Source organism: Canis aureus, chromosome 24 (genome assembly GCF_053574225.1).
Source record: "Canis aureus isolate CA01 chromosome 24, VMU_Caureus_v.1.0, whole genome shotgun sequence".
Taxonomy (NCBI): domain Eukaryota; kingdom Metazoa; phylum Chordata; class Mammalia; order Carnivora; family Canidae; genus Canis; species Canis aureus.
Window position 1 is genome coordinate 11,925,159 of NC_135634.1, and position 6,009 is coordinate 11,931,167.

At 51.6% G+C, this 6,009-nt stretch overlaps 1 protein-coding gene and 1 long non-coding RNA gene across 8 annotated transcripts in view; one reads left to right on the forward strand and one right to left on the reverse strand.

The window, feature by feature from the left end:
* The window catches only part of MTUS2 (microtubule associated scaffold protein 2), a 593,760-nt gene extending 591,254 nt beyond the window's left edge, over positions 1 to 2,506 (reverse strand). For 5 of the 7 annotated variants that reach the window (XM_077868251.1, XM_077868248.1, XM_077868249.1 and 2 more), the window contains exon 1: positions 2,260 to 2,500. The gene's annotated coding sequence lies outside the window, so the exon portion shown is untranslated. Of the gene's footprint in view, positions 1 to 2,259 lie in introns of all 7 variants that reach the window. The other 2 variants (XM_077868253.1, XM_077868254.1) reach the window with 2 other exon arrangements.
* LOC144295773 (uncharacterized) overlaps positions 1,867 to 6,009 on the forward strand; it is a 44,569-nt gene continuing 40,426 nt past the window's right edge. Inside the window, exon 1 of the long non-coding RNA XR_013362876.1 lies at positions 1,867 to 2,167. This is a non-coding gene — a long non-coding RNA (uncharacterized LOC144295773). The remainder of the gene's footprint in view (positions 2,168 to 6,009) is intronic.

Consider the following 6,009-nt stretch of genomic DNA (forward strand, 5'->3'; position numbering starts at 1 on the left):
TATTTTTAAAAAATCTAAAATGCAAACACAAAATTAGGTATGACCATGTGAACTCATTGCTAGTGGCTTTCCAGGGGCTCGGAAGAAACCTGTGTGAGGGGCCCTGAAGTTTAAGATTCATTAGCTTCCCAGTAAATCCGCCTCTGCTGGGAGAAATAAAAGACTAGAGCGGTTTATACCGCAGCATTAAAATCTCTAGAAAACCGCTAAGCTTAACAGCGTTCTATTACATCAATCCTCTAGATGCTATTCTTATCTCTCTTTCACAAACCTCCATCCCTGCCGTTCCCTCTAATTTGGCAGCCACAATTCATTATAAAAGTCCATGTGCCGGCCTGGGGTTGTGCATCCTTCCCCTATTTGGGCTCTAACAATCTAGTACTGTGTCAATTATGTAATAGCCAAAACACAGAGTTGAACAGAGTATGAAAAAGCATAGTTCTTACATAAGCCTTCATAAACCACCCATAAGAGCTGAATATTTGAAATTACATAAGGTAGACAGAAAACCCTGAGTCAGCAGCCAGGTCTATTTCCAACCTTAAAAATAATAAAAAGCTTTTCACACTTAATTTACTAGTCTACATTAAGTTTTTAATTAGATTTTTTTAATAAGGCTGGATTATCTTTTCGTGCACCCAGAAGCAAAAACCCTGACACTACTACTCAACTTCACTATTACCTCGGCACAAAGAAATGTCCCACTTAGGACTCCTCTACATATTTTACTTGGAATTATGGGTCTCTGAGAAACAACAAGGACTTCTGCAGGCTTAAAAAATAATCAAGGAAGACCTCTGGATACAATACAAAAGTGCACATACTATAATTCTTCGACACATCTTCCCAATACTGTTTTTCTTTCCCATTTTTTAAAAGATTTTATTTATTTGAGGGAGATGGAGAGAGAGAGCAGGAGCAGAAAGAGGGAGAAGCAGAATCCCCGCTGGGCAGGGAACCTGATGTGGGGCTCAATTCCAACACCCCGAGATCATGACCTGAGAAAAGGCAGATGCTTAACTAACTGAGCCATCTAGGCATAACCTCCCCCAAATTTTAACCACTTTTTTTTTTTTATTTACCTTACACCACTGAAGCCACATGTTGGGCTAAAAGGTGATAAAATTAAAAGGAGCAGTGCTCCCCAATGGGGCTCAGCCCTGGCTGCACAAGAATCAGCAAGAGAGCTTTTAACATTTCAAATGCCTCAGCATCGCCCCAAACCATGATAATATAAATTAAAAACAGATAGGAATACTAAGGTGGGGGCACAAGAAGGGGTGCCTAGACATCAGAATTTCCGACGTTTTCTATTTTTGTCTTCTTCTTACCTGAAAAGAAAATAACCATGGATACAAGAAGTTTTAGTGAGGAGGGATCTTTAATAACCGATAGCTCAAAATTACTAAGTCTCTACCAGATATAAAAAGAAAATCATTCAGTAGTTTGAAAGCCATAAGAGAGATCTGTGGGATCTTCTGTTTTTATTTCTATCAATAAGTAGTCAAAATTTTTCACGAAGTTTCTCAATAGCCTTTACAGAACCTCTTTTACTTTTTAATGCTTTGCAATTCTGTCTAATGAGTTCAAAGGACGCGCCCTCCCTAGATCATCTTGAAGGATCCCTCAAGCTAAGACCATGCTTCTCTTCAAGTAAAGTTGGGGTTGAAAATAGTTTTGACTTCTCTTCAACCCTTCTCCTCAGGTGCTCTGGTAATCACTATTATAACTTTACCAATGAGCAACTATTTTTTGAAGTACTTATATAACAGAGAGTACAGGCGCCTTTGGTACCCTGCCAAGAGTACTTCTTTCCATGTTTGTATTTAAAATAGAACGGTAGTAACATCACTTCTGTGCCTGAAATTCCTCTGTGCACAGGCTCAGAATGAGAAGGGGAAAAAAATGGATGTAGCAAACCGCTTCACTGCTTTATCATCCTAAAGCTCAAAGGAAATAACACATCCATACTAAATTAAGACGAAGGCACAGAACAAATTACCCGAAGCTGGAGGCGGAGGGAAGGACTCGGGTCCGCTCACCTACCCCTCCCGAAACAGGACGCTTGACCTGGCAGCAGCGAAGGCGCCAAATGAGCTGCCAGACCTCAGCCCGAGCAGGTGGTGCGGGCAGGAAGGAAGAAGTGCCGCGAGCACAGAAAAGCCAGGTAAACGCGGCGCGGCGCGGCTCCGAGCCCGGCTGCCGTCACCCCGACTCGGCCACCTGCCGGCGGGCGTGGCCCCGGCCCGACTCGCTCACCTGGTGGGAAGAGCGGGGCAGCCGTCCAAGAGGCCGCCGCTGCCCTCAACGGGGCTCCGTCCCGGCCCGCGGCCGACGCGCTGCCTCCTCCGCTCCCTCCGCCGCCTCTTCCAGCTCGAGTTTTCTATTTAGCGACAGGTCCGGACGCGGCGGGCGGGCCACGGAGGTCGGCCGCGGGGAGGGGCGCGGCAAACTTGCCCCAGAGGCCCGCGGAGGCGGCGCGGCCGGGGACGCCCCCGCACCTGCAGCGCGCTCGCCCGCACCGTCGCCCCGGCCCCGCCCCCGCACGCACCTCGCGCGGGCACCGCCCAGGCCTCCGCCTCCGCCCCCGCGGCGGGCGCTTCCCGACCTCCGGGGCCCGCGGCCGGCGCCCGCCGACAGCACGCCCGGCTCGGCCGCCGCGGCCACCGCTGCTCCGGCCGCCTCTCCCGGACAAAGACGGGCGGCGGGGCGGGCGGCGGCGAAGCCCGAGGCTCGGAGCGCGCGGCGCTGGCGGGGGCGGGGGCGGGCGGCGGGGACAGCGCGGGGCGGCGAGCGGGCGGGCGCGGGAGGGCGGCGCGGGGCGGCAGAGGCGCGCACCCCCTCCCGGCCGCCCCGAGACGCACACGCCGGGGCCCGGGCGCCTCCTCCCGGCCCCGGCCCCGCCGACCGCAGCCGCGCCGCCGGGGAGCCGCAGCGCCCTCTGCGGGCCGCGGGGCCTCCGTGCGCGCCGCGTTGGGCTCCGGGCCGGCGGCGGCGGGGGCGGGCGGGGGCGGGCGGGGGCGCGGGGCCGCGAGGGTCCCCGCGGCCCCGGGGAAGGACGGAGTAGGACCGAGGCGGCGTCCGAGAACGGGATCCGCTGTTTTTCCTCTTGGGACGGAAGAGAGAGACAAGATTCGAATTCCGGGCAGCAGGAGGAATCTGGGATCCGAAGTGGGAAAAACTTGGGGGGTCGGGGGGGGGCAGTAGGATTCCTGATTCACAAGGACCCAAAGCTAATCTCTGGTAATGGCTGCAGAAAAGGCAGGCGTGTCCTAGAAGCCGGTGCTTGTGTGCCTGATACTGCGGGCCTGCAGAGAGCTTGGCCACTCTCATAAATAGACGCATGGACTTCTCCAAGACCTTTCCAGCCCTACCCGAACTGCCCCCGGCTTCCCTAGGAACGCACCTGGAAGGTTTGAAAAGGCAACTGAGATCAGAGAACTTCCTCCTCTGGCTCAGCCGCAGTGGAACAAATGTTTACTATTAAAAAAAATGAAACCGTGATGTTGCCCCTTGTGCCATTTAGGGCTTGTTTTTCTTTTCTTTTCTTTTCTTTTCTTTTCTTTTCTTTTCTTTTCTTTTCTTTTCTTTTCTTTTCTTTCTTTTAAGGGTGTCTTTTTCCAAACTACCATGTTACCTATAGTGTTCTATACAAGTTAGCTTTTTAAACAAGCTGAACGACTTGGTGACCGGGGATCGCGAAGTAGCACCTTTTTTCCACACTGTCTTTTGAAATCATTCTGTCAGCTCTCCCTTCCCCTTTGGAAGAATCTAGGACAGTTTTCACAGCTTTGCCTTGCCGCTGTTAAGTGTTAGTAAACAGGCTGATTCTCCAGTGTTAAAAAGTCCAGCCCAACCCAAATCAAAACTTTAGTCTCATTCCACTGAAACCTTCCCCATTCCCCGCCCAGCACCTGCCAGCTGGGTACCACCCAAACCGAGAAGTCTGCATGGGAGAGGGAAACCTCTTCGCCTCCTTGGTTCTGCGTCCTCCCAGGCAGCTCTGTGGAGGCTGGTTCCGCCAGGACAGCAAGGCCGGGAAGCTCTCCGGAACCACGCGCTGGCCCTGGCTTCCAGCTCAGCCTCTTCTCTGATGGTCTTACCCAGACCTCCTGTGGGGTCACTGTGCTCTGGCAGGCTGACCTAGCTAGCTTCCGTGCTGACCCACAGAAATCACTTGACAACTTCGCCGTCGAACTACAAGCACAGGTCGCTTGCCATGTAGTACACACCTCCCCGCCTTTCGCTGGTCGTAGGCTCTGATGAGTCTCTCTCCTTGAAGCTTCTAATGTAGGGTTCAAGCAGCCATCTCTGGGTTCAAGCACGTCCCCAACCTGCCAAGTTCTCCCCGCAGTTCTCCAGAAGCTGCCTTTCTTTGCATAGAGTAGCTGACTACTCCCCCCACCACGCTCCCTCACAGCTCCCTATAATTCTCATTGCCAACTTTCTCTCTGGATCACTGTCCCCTTTCTTTAAACAGCAGATCCTTTACTCAGTAAATCCCATGAGGATGATGCAATGCCCCTATTTAAAATGTGGAGAGTGCCTGGGTGGCTCAGTCAGTTGAGCATCTGCCTTTGGCTCAGGTCATGATCCCAGGGTCCTGGGATGGAGTCCTACATCAACTCATGATCTCAGCAGAGAGCTGGCTTCTCCCTCTCCCTCTCTCTCTGCCCCCCCCCCATTTGTGAGCATTGTCTCTCTCAAATAAAATTTTTGTTAAATCTTTAAAATGTGGAGGCATCTCTGTGTCAGCCATGGAGGCATGACATTCATATCTCCAGAGTATAGCTGACAGCCTCTGGCTATTACACCTTCTGATCTACCACAGCACTCGCACCAAGGTCATACATCCGTCCCCCTGCATGGCCGAGCACAGTGGGAGCTCTAGCACTGAGCCATTTCTGCCTAATGGAGAATGATCTTAATGCTCCGCCTCTGTTCCAGAAGTCCCCATCACCCTGCCAAGGCTCTCTCAGGATACTGCTACACTCCTAAAGCTTTTCCCACCTAATCTTCCCCCTTCTATCTTTTCACAGGCATCAGCCCTGCATCACAGTCTAAAGACTGTCCTCACTTACATGCCAACATCCTCCTCCCTTCTGCACCACCTTACACAGGTGTCTCCTCAACATCCCTTTGCACATCTAATCCTTCTTGGCATCTGCCCCTCAGAGGTCCCAAGCTGGGACAGTTCCCAACAGTCTATTCCGAACAAATCCCATTTTAACATTTAGTTATGCTTAGATTTAGAAATTGTGAAGGGGCACCTGGGTGGCTCAGTCAGTTGGGCAGCTGACTTTTGGTTTCAGCTCTGGGTTTTGGGATGGGGTCCTGCAAGGGGCTCCCTGCTAAGTGGGGAGCCTGCTTCTCCCTCTCCCTCTGCCTGCGCTTCTCTCTCCCTCTATCAAATAAATAAATAATAAATCTTTTTTAAAAATTGTGAACAGAAGAGTAGAGAGTTCTTTTGAGGAAAAAAATTATCAGCATGTATCTTTGTATAGGTTTCCTCCATCCCTCCCCCAAAGAAGAACCTGATAGAAGGACTTGGATGCAGGGAGATTATTCCAGTAGGTGAGTCGGGAAGCAGCAGTGTTGATATTGAAATACTGAGATAGGGAAGTATGAAGAGTCGATGTAGAGGTGTGTCATCAAGGTTACTGCTCTACGCAATAGCCCTCAACACCAGTGAGATCCCTGAAAAGCTCACAAAGGTCTCCCAGAATTGTCTACTGCAAGGGCATGGGGCTGAGCATTTACCATCTGGCTCCTGTTCTCTGTGAACTGAACTGTTTTAGGGGCTTTAACTCGCACACACTATCAGGCACCCAGGACCTTAGCAGAGGCTTTGAGGCAGAAACACAGAGTGACTCACTGCAACATCTTTGAGGTGGGACACTGAGTCCCAGTCCATCAGAGCTATGGGGCAGGGAGATGCAGTGCAGGGCATCATAAGTGTCTGCTGTAGTGGGTTTCAGGAGTGTTTTCCCATTACCTGACCAGACTGGG